Consider the following 15,408-nt stretch of genomic DNA (forward strand, 5'->3'; position numbering starts at 1 on the left):
GAAATGATATATAATGAAAGGGGGGATGTTTAAAATAACCTTTATTTTTAAAAAAACAGAAGCTTTTCTATGAGGAATTATAGGTACCAAAATTCCAAAAGATCAGAGGAAATTGTTTATGTATGCTACAACGGCCACCCGGATGTTACTAGCCTAGAGATGGAAGGATGAGACAGCCCCGACCAGAGAAGAATGGCAAACCAAATTAATGGGCTATGCTGAAATGGAAAAATTAACAGGGAAGCTAAGGAATCAAGAAGACAAGAAATTAAAAAGGGGGGAAAATGTTTATAATGTACATACAAAATCATTGTAAACATGTTAAAACAGTAGCAGGATTTTAAATACACTTGTAATATAATTGATTATATAGTGGTACCTCGGGTTAAGAACTTAATTCGTTCTGGAGGTCCGTTCTTAACCTGAGATACCACTTTAGCTAATGGGGCCTCCCACCACCACCACTGCGTGATTTCTGTTCCCATCCTGAAGCAAAGTTCTTAACCCAAGATACTATTTCTGGGTTAACGGAGTCTGTAACCTGAAGCATCTGTAACCCGAGGTACCACTGTATAGATACCTTAGGACGATGAAAAATTGGAGAAGTTTGATATCCAGTTGAAAATAGAATCAGAAGGACCCATGGAGGTGATGGGGGGAAGTCAAGAGATTTAGAGTAATCTCGTTATTTGAATTCTGTACTGTTTTTAGTTGTATGTTTCTTCTTTTGTTATCTCTCTTTTTTTTTTCTTTTTTTTTTTTTTTGCTCTCTTTTTATTCCTTTTGAAAATCAAATAAGATTTATTTAAAAAAAAAAACTGTTGGAGGGCAGTAATGCTTCTGAATGCCAGATACTGAAACCTACAGGAGGGGAGAATAGTCCTGCACCCGTGTCTTTCTTGTGGAGGCAACTGGTTGGCCACTGTGAGAACAGGATGCTGGACATAGATCTGATCCAGCAGGCTCTTCTTCTGTTCTGAATGACCGCTCCCCACATTAAATGGGGGCGCCCATTGCATGGTTGCGCACAGCCCCTGGACCCTATGTGGCACCATTAGCACAGGCTTGGCTTTGCCTCCCCCCAGGTGTGATACCTGGAGGTCTCCACCTACCTCAGTCAGTTGCCCAATCCCACCTGGGGAGGCGTTGCCAAGGTGATCAGGCCAGGTAGGGGGAGGGACCACCTGCCCACACAATAGAGGGAGGATCTTACCTGGGAATCGGCAGTTGGCTCCAGAGCTTCTCCCACCCTACCCACCCTGCACCCTCAGTTAAGACTTCTTTTGCAGACTTCTTTTCTCCACAGGTATGCGGACGCTGCTACGTCAAGGTCGCTGTTGAAGGGCCAGAAAGGAATTCCCCTGCATTGGCAGGTTTGCCTTTCCCGTAGCAAAATGTCACAACTTTGGCGGTATTAGGCCTTGGGCAGAATCCTTTAATCTATCTTCCCTGAATGGGGGGAGGGGCGTGCAGCGGTGACCCATGCCCTGCTCCTCTTTGCGGTAGCAATACCAGGGTTCCCTGTTAAAGGGGCTGTTTGAGGGGAGACTTTGGCCGTCCGCCTAGAGGTCCTCATTGCTCTCCCCTGCAACGTAACAGGGGTGGGCTCTCTCTCCTTGAACATATGTTCTCCAGAGCCAGCCCATCCCCTCCCCACACTGGATAACCCTGATGCTCCCCAGATCCCTGACGGGGGACTGGGAGGGATAAACGCCCAATGCCTGAGCCAAGGTCTACCCACATCTGAAATATAATAAAGTTGTGGCCAATTTTAATCCCATAGCACGTTGTCTTGAGTCGTTATTCCATACAGGGGGCAGCCCAGGGTTTGGGGGACTGTCCACACAAAAGAACTTCCAGGGCCACTAGAAAGGCAGAAGTTACCATTTCAGGCCTTTCCTCATGGCCCCCTGTGAAAGGTTGCCTCAAAGGGCTCAGGACCCACAGTCAATCTGGCTCTTGAAACCACTTCTCCCCTGTTGCTGTGCCGGCAGAGAGGGGCCTGTCTTGGCCTTGGCAGGTGGGAAATGTAGTACGCACACCCAGTCTTAGGCCACATGGCATTCTTGCAAGGAAAAACACAGCAGGGAGATTGGAGCTGCCATAAAAACAGAGGCAGTTGGCTATGTAACAGAAGGAGAGTCACAAAACCACAAGAGCCTGTGGATTTTTCAGAGCAGACATCTGCAAACTCAGCCCTCCAGATGTTTTGGGACTACAACTCCCATCATCCCTAGCTAACAGGACCAGTGGTCAGGGATGATGGGAATTGTAGTCCCAAAACATCTGGAGGGCCGAGTTTGGGGGTGCCTGTTTCAGAGGACAGCAAAATTATCCTCCAGCAGCTGGAAAGGTGAGCATGACAAATACAGTACAGACTAGATTGCAACTGCCATTCAAGCATAGATGTGATCATTGGCAATGTAAGTGAAGGAATGCCACAAAACTAAGAGGGTTAGCCGCTGCTTTTTTCCTGGGGGTACTCACAGGTACGCAGAACCAGCACCGTTTTTCCTAGAAGAAAAGCACTGGAGTTAGCAAATGTTTTAGAGCGCAGCAAAATGACCCTCGGAGCCTTTTGAGATCAAGAAGGCACCTCCTTCCCTGTACTCTTTTCAGCTCCTTCGAAACACATTCCTATCAAGACAAAATGCTTAGAAAGTCTAGGTGATTTTAATCTGTTTTAGTATTTTAACTTCCGCATGTTTTAAAGTAGTGTTGATTTTTTAAAAAAAATTGATTTCACCGTTTTATCTTTTGTAAACCGCTTTTAGGTTTTCTCTTTTTTGCAGTCAAGCGGTGTATAAATTTTATAAAAAATAAATGAGGTTCACAGAAGCAGCCAGCCTCTCCCTGTCAGCTATAGAGGAGGCTGAGAAAGATTGGGGAGGGGGGCGGTATCCCAGGGTGGCCCCTTGGAAAATCCGACACACCCCCAAGCGCTTTTGCTCTGCTTTGCGCGCCCTGGTTGCAACGCTTCCCGCGCACCAAGCGCGCTGTCGCGGACTGTAGCGCTCTTCTCAATGTGTCAAGGTGATTGCGCGCGCCTGTGCGCGCACTTCTCTTTTAAAGTTTTTCTGCAACTCGGCTTCCTGCCTCTTCCCCCCCCCCCACCCTCCTTCCCTCTTACCCCGCCTCCCGGCCTCTCTCCGCGATGCCTCATCCGCGCCCCTCCGTCGGGCGTCCCCAGCGCGGCTGACTCCGCTCCTCTGCCAGCAACTGCCTCGCGTCGGATCCGAGCAGCAACAAGCGCCAAGGATGCGCTCCGGGATCGCCCTCTGGGCAGGCAGCCCGGCTCGCGAAGAAAACTGACAAAGACACCAGAGCCGGTAAGATCCGCTTCGCTTCCGATTCTGCTTCAAATTTTGTTTCTCTTTCAATACCGAAGTAAAAACTGGCTGGGAAGCTCGGTTCCAATGCTATCTTTATGGGACCGATCATCGACTCTCTTCCTGGCGCACGTGGTTAAGGATTGGCAAAATAATCTTTGGCCACTCTCGCTTGCTCAGTTCTGGGCACCGTGGCTTGCCTACTCCGGAGTAAGCCCAGCAGCGCCGTTCAGGAAGGAGGCAGTGGCGGAGAGTTATTGGTCTATTTCATTTATCTCATAAAATTTATACATCGCTTGATTATTTAAAAAGGAAAAAACCTCAAAGTGGTTTACAAAAAGAAGAAAGCAATAAAATTATGGGCAGAAGCAGTTAAAAACAACTATTAAAAATTCTAAGTCACTGATAAAAAGCACATGTCAGTATGCTACCTGGCTGGACAGGCTCGTCTAAACAAAAAGCAGGTGTTTTTAGCAGGTGCCAAAAATGATACAGTCAATAGGCAGGGAGTTCCAAAGGGCCGTTGCTACATTAAAGATTGATTTATTACCAATGTGGAAGGAATATTATGTGGTGCCGGTAAGAGGGCCGGTTCTGCAGATCAAAGTGGAATAGAAACGCCCACAGTCCTAGTTATTACTCCCAATTTGAACTTTGACTACAACCGACAGCAGATTTCCTCTTCCCCTCCCCAAACCCAGAAATCACCTGGAAGTCACTGAAATTGCCCCCATCAGCTGGAGAACTTGGCCTTCACATTTCAAGTGGGCATAGTGGGAAAGATCTTCTCACTTACTACAGAAGAGGTGCTGGTATCCCAGAGTTTCCCCTGGCTTTAGGCAGGAATCCTAGCTCCATTTTCCTGGGAATAAGCCCCACTGAATTTAATAGGATTTCCTTCTGAATAGGCGTGATTAGCCTTGCACCGCAAGTCCCCATTCTCTGATGTAACTAAGCATATCTATATCTAACTGAAAGTAGGGTTCCCTCTATTATGAAAGCTGGCGCAAGAGCTTATTGTTTATCTATTTTTCAAAATGATCACTTAGTGTAACAAAATCTCTGGATGGTTTACATCCTCCTCCCATTTTCCTTCCTTTCCTCCCTTGTCTCCCCTGATTGTAAGGTCTTTGGGGCAGGGATCTGCCCTGTTATCCTTCATAAAAGAGGCAGATCGATGACAATTCATCTGTCTACCATCACCATCATCAGTGCGACAGCAAGTCTCTCCTAAACTGAAATAGTCTTCATGAGTCAGACTCAACGGGACTTGTACATGCATGACTCAATTCATCTGTAAGAGGTTTTTAAAAATTCATTCATTCATTCATTTATACATAACATTTCTGTTCCACTCTTCTTGTGCCCCTGCACCACATGGAGTGGCTTACAACAATTTAAAATTGCAACACAAATAAAAATATTAACAATCTTAAAAATTAATTTGTTAAGTGGGCTAGTGTGGAAATACCAGAGCATCATTTGGAACCCTAATTTTTGATGTGCACCAGTCCTATAAGGAGCGGTTGAAAGAGCTGACTGTGTTCAAGCCCAGAGAAGAGAAGAATCAGGTGAGGCATGATTTCGTCCCCAAAGACCACGGGAACTGTAGTTTACCGCTCACAGCACCCTCACAAAGAGCCGTTCTCAGGATTATTTGTGGGAAGCCATGTGCTTCAAATGTGTGGTGTGTCTATCACGACAGTGATCTTTAAATATCTGTGTGATAGGGTTGTCACGCAGGACAGGCCAAGCGTGTTATCTGTTGCTTCAGAGGGCCAAAGAATGGAAATTGAAGATTTTGGCTAAAGGTTAGGAGAGGCTTCCTGCTGCTAAGAGATCCTGGGCAGTGGGAGCAGCCAGCCTCCAGGGGCATCCTGGAGCAGCCAGCCTCCAGGGGCATCCTGCTCTCCTTGGCTGGAAGCATTTCAGCAGAGGCTAGACTGGGTCATCTGCCAGGGCTGCTGTTACTGCAAGATCCTGCATTGAGCAAAAGGGCTAGGCTGCCAGGGTCCCTTCCAGCTCTGACAATCTATGACTCTGCATTTGTTCCTTTGCAAGGGGAAATTCCCTCTGTGTCTGCTCAGAGGCCCTTTGTGCATTCTGGAGTTGAGTGTTGGCACTGAGCACAGGCACGGGGGACCTGAGACATGGCACAAATTAACCTCTTCCTTTGGCACTTCGGCAACCTGGCAGAAAACAAGCAAGGCTATCTTGCCACTCCAGATGCTTCCAAAGGAACAGCAACTGCAAGGAAGAGGAAGAGAAGGAGCAAAAGGAGGTGGGAGAGAGGCAATTCTGACAAGTGGCCTCTGTAGATTGTATGCACATGAGCTTGGAGAGTTTGAATTGCTTCCTATCACATGGCTGTCCTTTTCAGGCTTTCTTGGCCAGACACCTTTTTCTTTCAAGAGATTCCTGAATGTTGCAGTTCATTCTTGAGCATGTTCCAAGGCATAAGCTGGCAGAAAGCAGATTTGGCGTCTATCGGGTAGATCACTGGGCGATCTGCAAGCCTTTCTGATTCTAAACATGTTAACAAAATTGAACAATATTGGACATAGACAAATAATTGCCTGTTTTTCAGCCCCCTGTAAAATAGGAGCGTTACCTGGTTGTCTTTGGCAAGATCTTTGCTCAACTCCGCTGGCTGCTTTGAGCTTAGCAACCCTGATAATTTAAGAATTCAGATGTTGATCTGTTCTTGTAGATACAGACTAGCCAGTGCCGGATTTACATATAAGTTAAACAAGCTATAGCTTAGGGCCCCCCAAAATTTAAAGGAAAAAAACAACTGGATGTACATTTCTAAAATGTAAGATAAAATACAGATTTTGTTATGTGCAAATGGCTTTGGATACCTATTAGGTCCATAAAATACCATATAGCATATATTCAACACAAAAAAACAGCGACAATTTGTTGTTGACAAAGGACAGCTGGACATATAAAGGGCCCCATTACCTTCAGTAGCTAAATCCGTCCCTGAGACCAGCCCATTGTGTGGCTCATACTGGTACCTGACACTGAGCCAGCATTTTGTATCTGACTCTTGTCTGGTAGACCATGAGAGTTCTTGTAAAAAGGAAGGAAGACGATCCCACCGCAAGCTTGAGGTCTGTCCACCACAGCTGCAGGGCGCCTCTTGGTCCTCACCATCCCCACCACAAAAGCAGCACACTTCCTACAACGCAGCCATTGCTTCACGTTGCACAGAGAAAATCAGGAGTGGTGGGCAAGCTGCCTTTCAGGGAAGCTCTGCCACCATTCCTGAGTTTCTCGCTGATCCTGTTCCCTGGTGCACTCTTTGAAAACCTTTCTTTGGTGACCGGCCGAGAAGGGATAAAGACACTCTTAGGTTGTTCCCCCGAGATCTACTCCTCAGAGACAAAGGAAGGAAATTAAGAACAAGACCAGCAGAAGACAAAGTAAAGTGCAGGTACAATTATGAAGAAGATCTGCAGAAGGGACATGGAAAAGAGTTGAGAGCCTCGGACATAAGATCACCAGGTTGATGGACTAGATGGAACAGATAGAAAGGACTGACAGAACCCGAGACCAGGAAGAAGAGACGGTGGATGAAGATTGCCAGAAAGTTTAAAAATTCATTTAGAGAAATATTGCAAAATTAACGACTGTTAGGAAAATTTTGGAATGAAACTATTAGGCTTTAGTAGAAATGTTATAAGGAGTTATGTATAAATAAGTTTTTAAGTTTTAGGGTTTTTTATGGTAAGATAAGGCTAAAATAAATTAAGACAACTAAAGGACAGAATACAGTGAAAGATGGAAAGGATTTGCTGAGATAATTAATAATTAGAATACAAAAAAGGGAGGTGTGAGGAGGTCGAGGAAATAAGTTAATGAAGATAAGGGTATGGGAATATTGGATTTGTTTTTAAATTTATTTTTTTGTTCTTGTTTTTGATTTTGCTGTATGGTATGTTTGGTACTTTTTATTTTCTTTTTATTGATTTGTATTGTTTAATCTCTTTTTTCTTTGCTTTTCTTTCTTTTCTCTTTTCTGTAACTTTAGATTCCCAATAAATATCATTAAAAAAAAACAAAAAAACCCTTTCTTTGGTGATCCCTAGCAGCCGAGTAAGATTGTCTTCCATAAACATGGTCTTAACAGTGAGTCTGCAAGTGACTGTTGAGGCCAATTCTGGATCCACACATCATTCCACAGTGGGGACATTAGTTTCTGGGTGGGAGCTGATCGCGGTATGGATTTGCCAAGCGTGCCTTCCTCTTATCATGTTTCTCCCTTGCGTCCTGAGTTCGAGTGTCTTCAAAGCCCATGACACCTTTGGTAAAGACTGTTCCTTGAAAACCATTGGCATGCCGCACTCTGGGTCTGGTCTACATGGGCAACAGAGAGCCCAAGGTTAGAATTAATGGAGGGGGCAGCATGGACTGTACCACCTCAGATTGCAAGTGGGAAATCAGGCTGTTGAAAATTATTTGCTATAGTACAAAAACAGCAGGGAGCCTGCAAGTAGAAAATTAGCAGCAGGAAAAGGCAGAAGTAGAAGCTGATGTTTTCTCTTTACAGTGAGTTTTTTTGTTTTTGTTTTATGTAGCGTTCAGCAATGACATTCCCCACCCACAGTCTGCAGCGATGCAATTCATTCCACCATCTCTGCTTTCGCACCTGTGCATGCAGACCAGGCCTAAATGGTCGCTGTCAGAATGGGGTGTGCAGGCTTCAGGCTTGCGGGATCTATATTTTGCTAGAATCCTAAAGTCCATCAACCATTGCCAGGGCTGGGTGGGTGCAGGGCAGCTGGTGATGGCAGATACGGTGGCTCAAGTGAAGGAGGTAATTCCCAACATATCCCTATCTGAGTTCCTAGCACCGATTTCAGAATCAGGACTGAGATTACAGAACTGAGATCCACTCTCCACCCCCACCCCCAAGCATTCTTGGGGCACTTCCACATGGCCTGTATATGTACCACTTTGTCTTCAGGAAGAGTAGGCAGCTCCAGCAATTTAATGAGCACAGTTATCTCGCACTTACCAGGGCATCTCTCTGTCAATTTCCTTACTGCAAAAAAAGTCTGATCTTTTAGGGAAGCGGGTCTGTTTCGCAAGGCCTCCCAATCAATTATAATTGTGCAACCTGACTTTGTCTGTGTGTGATGGACTCCCACCCGAAAGCAACATCAGTCTGGGAAAACCCTTCGTTTCAGGAGCCTGATTTGGGACTTGGGGAGGAAAGAGTTTTGTTGCCACTGTTGCCATTGGCAAACACTTATGAGTCATATACAGTGGTTCCTCGGGTTAAGAACTTAATTCGTTCTGGAGGTCCGTTCTTAACCTGAAACCGTTCTTAACCTGAAGCACCACTTTAGCTAATGGGGCCTCCTGCTGCCACCATGCTACCGTTGCACGATTTCTATTCTCATCCTGAAGCAAAGTTCTTAACCCGAGGTACTATTTCTGGGTTAGCGGAGTCTGTTACCTGAAGCATATGTAACCTGAAGCGTATGTAATCTGAAGCGTCTGTAACCTGAGGTACCACTGTACTATTGTAGATCTACCTTCTGGCTGACTCTGCCTTCCAGCATCCTGCAAGTAGGATCACAGATCATAGAATTATAGAAGTGTAGAGTTGGAAGGGACCTTGAGGATCATCTAGCCCAACCCCCAGAAATGAAGGAATATATAAAGCTGTCCCATGCAGGGATTGGACCTGCAACCTTGGCATTCTGAGCACCACACTCTAACCAACTGAGCTATGTAGGATCATCCCCATGCTGTAAGCTGTTCTCAGATGTCTTCTAAATGTTAGGTAGTTGTTTATCTCTTTGACATCTGATGGGAGGCATTCCACAGGGTGGGTGCCACTACCAAGAAGGCCCTCTGCCTGGTTCCCTGTAGATTTGCTTCTCGCAGTGAGGGAACTGCCAGAAGGCCCTCGGCACTGGACCTCAGTGTCCGGGCTGAACGATGGGGGTGGAGATGATCCTTCAGGAATACTGGACCAAGGCCGTTTAGGGCTTTAAAGGTCAGCACCAACACTTTGAATTGTGCTCGGAAACGTACTGGGAGCCAATGCAGGTCTTTCAAGACCGTGTTATGTAGTCTCGGCAGCCGCCCACAGTCACCAGTCTAGCTACCTCATTCTGGATTAGTTGTAGTTTCCGGGTCACCTTCAAAGGTAGCCCCACGTAGAGCACATTGCAGTAGTCCAAGTGGGGATAACTAGAGCATGCACCACTCTGGCAAGACAGTCCACGGGCAAGGAGGGTCTCATCCTGCATACCAGATGGAGCTGGTAGACAGCTGTCCTGGACACAGAATTGACTTGCGCCTCCATGGACAGCTGTGAGTCCAAAATGACTCCTAGGCTGCGCACCTGGTCCTTCAGGGGCACAGTGACCCCATTCAGGACCAGGGAGTCCTCCACACCAGCCCGCCCCTGTCCCCCAAGAAGAGTACTTCTGTCTTGTCAGGATTCAACCTCAATCCATTAGCCACCATCCAGAATATGCTCTAACCCCCTGAGCTACGTACTTTCCCTTGCATGTGGCTTGGGAAGAGGTTTTCTTGAAAAGCTGCATACACTTTTATTAAATTAATAGAAATAAATGAGATCACGGCTGGGGCATGGTGAACTGGGGAAAGGATGTTTTGATCCTCAGACACACAGCTGGGGGGGGGGGACATTTTCCCTCCCTCGCTGTGCTTCCCTTTCGGGAAAGGATGTGTGACACAGACTTTGCCCTATAAATAGTCCCTTTGCATGTTACTCATTCACAATCTCGTCTTCTTCCTCTTCTCTGTTTCTTTCTTCTGGCCTCCCACACACTCTTCTCTCCTTCCCACAGTTTGCCGCGCTCTTAGCTGCAGGCCCCGCAGTGATTATTTTGCTAGCAGAACTCTCACTGCTGCTTCCTCCCCAGCGACGATGTTTCGCCCACGTGCTTCCTCTCCCTTTCGCTTCCCTTGATCGCAGGCAAAAGAGGAAAAGGACGATGCCGGCCGGCCTGCGGGGAAGACATAGCCTTGCTAGTTAGTCTGTGAAGCCTCGGGATGCATTTGTGTACAGAGAGTCCCTGCACATGCTCAGAGGCACTCTCCTTTCTGCAGTTGCTTCATGCGTTTCGAGGCTGCACCCTGGGCTTGGAAACAGGTTCTGGGGCTGAGCCCTCACAGGCAAGACAGTTAGTAAGACAGAGTTTGCACTTAACGGTTAGAGTGCCGGGCTTGGACCTGGGAGAGTCCAGAGTTCGAATCCCACACTTGGGCCTGAAGCTCACAGGGTGACGTGGGAAGTCAGTCAACTGCCTCTCTCTCAGCCTAACCTACATTGCAGAAAACAAATGAAATATCGTGAAAATCCCTGAAACGAGAAGTAATCAACTAGAAATTTTATCTTATGGAAATAAACTAAATAATAAAAATCAAAAAGTTTAAGGAAAAAATTAGAAAAACCTAAAATTGAACAAAGCCTTAACAGGATGCCGGCTACAAACCTCATTTCACTGAACTATTCAGTTTCCTCAGAAGGAAATAGAGGAATCATAAACCTTAAATGACCAAAATTTTTAAAAAAGGATAAAACTCTCAAAAATTCTGAAGTATTATAATCCTAGCTCGACCTAGGTGAAGCAAAGCGCAGTAATAAAGGATTGAGGACTCAAAGTCACAGTTTCTAATACTGACTTTACAAAAAAGGTTTGAAAACCTCAAGGGCAAGTTTTAGACACAGCCCAACTTAAAGAAAGCACAGTAATAAAGAGTTGAGAACTCAGCTGTCAAAATTCTAGTAATGCCTTAACAAAAAGCTTTAAAAAACCTAAATGGTACAAATTCAAAGAAATGAATACAAGATAAGCTGTTTTAGATTTTAAACAAACTCAAGAACAGGGCTGAAACGCTCCCATGGTCTAGATCAGGGGTCTGCAACCCGCGGCTCCGGAGCCGCATGTGGCTCTTTTACACCTTTGCCGTGGCTCCAGGGTGGATACTAGCGAGGGGAGGAGGCGCATTGTGTGCCCCGACACTCCCCACTGTGGCGGGCGCTGTACTGCTGTGACGTCGCATGGGGGCGGTGCGTGCGTTAGTCACGCACCGTCCCGACGTCACCTTCCCGCCTGCCTGCTACATTGTAAGGGGCATGTACGCTGGTCACTGTTTTGAAGGGGAGTGAAGAACACACACACACAAAAAGTTAACTTGTAAATTTAACGTTTATTTCTATGAGGAGGAGTAATTCTGAGGGGTCAAACAAAGAAATAATAAAAAAGTGACAAAAAAGTTATATTTATAATGACGAGTTTTGCGGCTCCCACTTTTTTTTTCTTCGGAAACGGGTCCAAGTGGCTCTTTTTGTCTTAAAGGTTGCAGACCCCTGGTCTAGATGTTACTGCTGATGTTACTGCTAACCTACAGTACATTGCAGGGCTACTGTGGGGATTAAATTAGGAGGGGGAATAACCATGTACGCCAACTTGGGCTCCTCGGATAAAAGGGGGGGCAATAAATGAAATTAAATAAATTAAATAAATAAATAAATAAGTCACTATAAATAAGTCTCTAAAACCACCCACCAAATCTGTCAGTTTGAGGAATCTGTTGATTTTGGCTTCTCTCAGTTTCACATTCTCCCTTTCTCCACATTCAAATATCAGTTTGTGATTTCCTTTCTTACTTTTCTTTAAAGTCCTCATAAAAATTCATCAGCATCATAGTGCAAATTTCTCTTAAGATGTGCATTTTTTGCAAGGAATTCCCCCGAATAGACTGCATTTTGGTATGGTATTTTTTACATCTTTATGCATGCCTCACCCGAACATGCAGATTTTTGCACACATTGATTGGCTGGAGACAGTGACGTCTTTAGCATATGCGCCACTGGTGCAAAGATCCACCCAGCGCCCCCAATTTTACTTTAGCCGCCCCCAAAGGTGTCAAAGGTGCCACCGACCCCTCGGCCGTATAGCAGCTCAATACAATACGTAACATAATATTTTGATGTAAGAGTTAATTTCGTGTGCCATTGTGAATGACAAGTGCCGCCCTGGCGTGGCGCATCTTTGGTAAATGAGCGCACAAAGTCGAAAGTCCTTTAGTGAAACAGTAGGTATACATTTCGGTAATACCTAGGTATATATGTATTTTGTTTTTCTAGCTTGATCAAAATTATTTATTATTTCATAACAGGTAGATAGTCAAGAACTTAGTGCCCCCCAGAATTTGGCGCCCAGGTGCCCCACACCTCTTGCATCCCCGGGTAAAGACAGCCCTGGATGGAGAAGCACGTTGCAAAAAATAAAAATGGAGAAGTGGAAATTTCGATGGAGATTCGCTTGTTGTGCGATTCAGTAGATCTGAATGGGATTTCTGCCCTGTTCTTAACTTAGCCAAGGGGAACCATGTGAGTGTATAACAGGGGTGATGGTGCCGATTGGGGCTAATGGGAGCTGTGCTCCCGAAATATCTGCAGGGCACCAGGTTGGGAAAGGCTGCTTTTGCCTGCTGAGCAGACTCCCTAGGGGCAGTTCCAGTCTCTGTTACCAAATTCCTCAACATGCCATGCTTGAATTCTGCTGGATTATTATGATGTTTTAACAACCCAATAGTGCAGTAGCAGGGTGTTACATCACACTATATACAAAGCAAGCAAACAATAAATAGTAAGAGAAAGAAATTGATCAGCATTTGTCTGTCTCAGGAGACAATGAAGGAGTGTGCCTTCACAGAGGAAGGTTGCAGAGCCTGCTGTGGCTGTGGAAGCAGATATGGGAGAGACATGTTTTGTTGCAGCTGGGGCAGATGAAGGCGTCCAGTTGTGCTGCTGCAGATGCACATGGCATTTCTTCTCTCTGCGCTCCTCCCAGTGGTCATTCTGCATAGATGTTGCTGAGACAGGAGTGAATAAATGGGGACACACCATTGTAAATCAAGACACCCATATTTCCCGAGCTGGTGTGGATGGTGAATGTTGAGCATCTAAGTCCGAAGCATAATAATGTCCCACCAAATGACATAAAGCATTCTGGACCCTCCTTCCCTCTGGAGACACACAGTTTATGTTTGATTCCCCACACACACAATAGCCAAAGTACGTAAGTTCTTATACCACACAGAGAAATGCCAATATTTCACCGTTTTCCCATTCTGGGCTATTGAAATCCTAGCTGCAGCAACACCCATGTCAAAAGCAAATTCTTAGGTGTTGAATTTATTGTTGCATTTTTACTGCCAGAGAACAGGAGAGGTGATTGTGGGATTTCATGCCTCGGGTCTCCAAAGGACTTGGGTGGCCATGAGTCCTATACACTCTGACTTTTTGGGTAGTGGGTGCACCAATTGCTGTTCACCTTTAGGCAATTTCATGGTTTCCCATTGCTGGGCTACCGAAATCCAGGCTGCACGTCAAAAGCTCTTTAGAGTGGGGAGCTCCCATGTTGCGTCCATGTCTTCAGCTGTGGAAAAGCCTCACCACGTGATTGACTTAGTTTAGATATTTCTTGAAAACCTTGAGACCAGAATAATGAATCCCGCTGGTTTTGATGGTCAGGCTCCTTCGCAAAGCCTCCCCTTCGCTTTGCTTTCTGCTGCCTCAAAGCCCATAACAGGACGTTCCATCAGGATAACAGATGGACAGCAACTCTGCGTCCCCAGACCATGTAAACAAGTTGTATAGCTCCCAGCCTTTCGCTGTTTTATTAGTCGTGGGGAACTTTGGCATTGACCTCTGTTGGGAAGACTTGGGTTTATTAAACTGCCTTCTCTCCGCTGCTCCTTTCATTATTATTTTTTAAGCTCAGTAGTTTATTTTCAGTTCTGCTGATGGAATGCTCACAGGCATAGATACATGTTTGCGTGTGGAAACGCCTAAGAGTTACTTGCCTGCGCGAACGTTCCCACTGCTTAGAGGCTGCTCCCCACCCCCTCCAGCTCGGGTCAATAGTTTTAATGGAGGTGAACATTTTTTTGAGACTAGCCTTTCTGTTTTCCAATATCTTTGCGGGCTTTTTGAGTTACAATGGGTCGCTCTCAGAGGTGCGTAATTGGAACTTGTAGCACAAAGCCAATGAGTTGTAAAAAGGGGGGAGCATGTCTCTCCACTTCTTTCTCTCCTCTTTGATTCCCTGCAAAAGTTGCTCGGGGTTTTGCCCTTTTTCACTAGAGCAGGGTCGGCAACCTGTGGCCCCAGGGCTACAGACAGCCCCGGGGAGAAATTTCAACCGCCCTCGTGAAATAATCCATACAAAGCGCTGGAAGGAGCACTGCGTCTCTGCAGCAGAGGAAGAGGGGGGAAACAGAGAGTGAATGGGAGTAGCTCCATCCACTTGGGGGCTCTGGCCCCACCCACTTCTGGCTTTGGCCCCGCCCACAGTTAGCATGCAGCTCCTGACAGATGTCCAGCAACATCTGGTACAAAGACAAGAGTCACCTTCATTCCTCAGTCAACTGTTGACTCTAGCATTTCTTCTTCTTCTTCTTCTTCTTCTTCTTCTTCTTCTTCTTCTTCTTCGGCTGTCAGGGCAGTTCACAACATAAAGTTACAATATAAAAAGGTAAAGGGACCCCTGACCGTTAGGTCCAGTTGTGGCCGACTCTGGGGTTGCGGTGCTCATCTCGCTTTACTGACCAAGCGAGCCGGCGTACAGCTTCCGGGTCATGTGGCCAGCATGACTAAGCCACTTCTGGCGAACCAGAGCAGCACACGGAAACGCCGTTTGCCTTCCCGCCGGAGCGATACCTATTTATCTACTTGCACTTTGACGTGCTTTTGAACTGCTAGGTGGGCAGGAGCAGGGACCGAGCAACGGGAGCTCACCCCGTCGCGGGGATTCAAACCTTCTGATCGGCAAGTCCTAGGCTCATAAAAACACAAAATACATGGTAAAAATCAGAACAAAAACAAACCAATAATAATCCCCCTCCCACAGACACATTTCAAAGGCCATAGAATGCTAATCAGCTGGATACCTGGTTGAAGAGAAACTTTTTCACCTGGCGCCTAAGATACGTAATGAAGGCGCCAAGCGAGCATTCCTGGGAGAGCATTCCGCAAACGGGGAGCCACCACAGAAAAGGCTGCTTCCTAGGTTGCCAC

The 15,408-nt window shown here is 46.1% G+C and overlaps 1 protein-coding gene across 4 annotated transcripts in view; it reads left to right on the forward strand.

The window, feature by feature from the left end:
- The first annotated feature begins 3,152 nt into the window (after positions 1–3,152).
- CARD11 (caspase recruitment domain family member 11) overlaps positions 3,153–15,408 on the forward strand; it is a 335,243-nt gene continuing 322,987 nt past the window's right edge. For 3 of the 4 annotated variants that reach the window (XR_014518978.1, XR_014518979.1, XM_083474686.1), the window contains exon 1: positions 3,160–3,329. The gene's annotated coding sequence lies outside the window, so the exon portion shown is untranslated. Of the gene's footprint in view, positions 3,330–15,408 lie in introns of all 4 variants that reach the window. The other variant, XM_083474687.1, reaches the window with a different exon arrangement.

This window comes from Podarcis liolepis (assembly GCF_965112155.1).
Source record: "Podarcis liolepis genome assembly, chromosome: 14".
Lineage (NCBI taxonomy): Eukaryota > Metazoa > Chordata > Lepidosauria > Squamata > Lacertidae > Podarcis > Podarcis liolepis.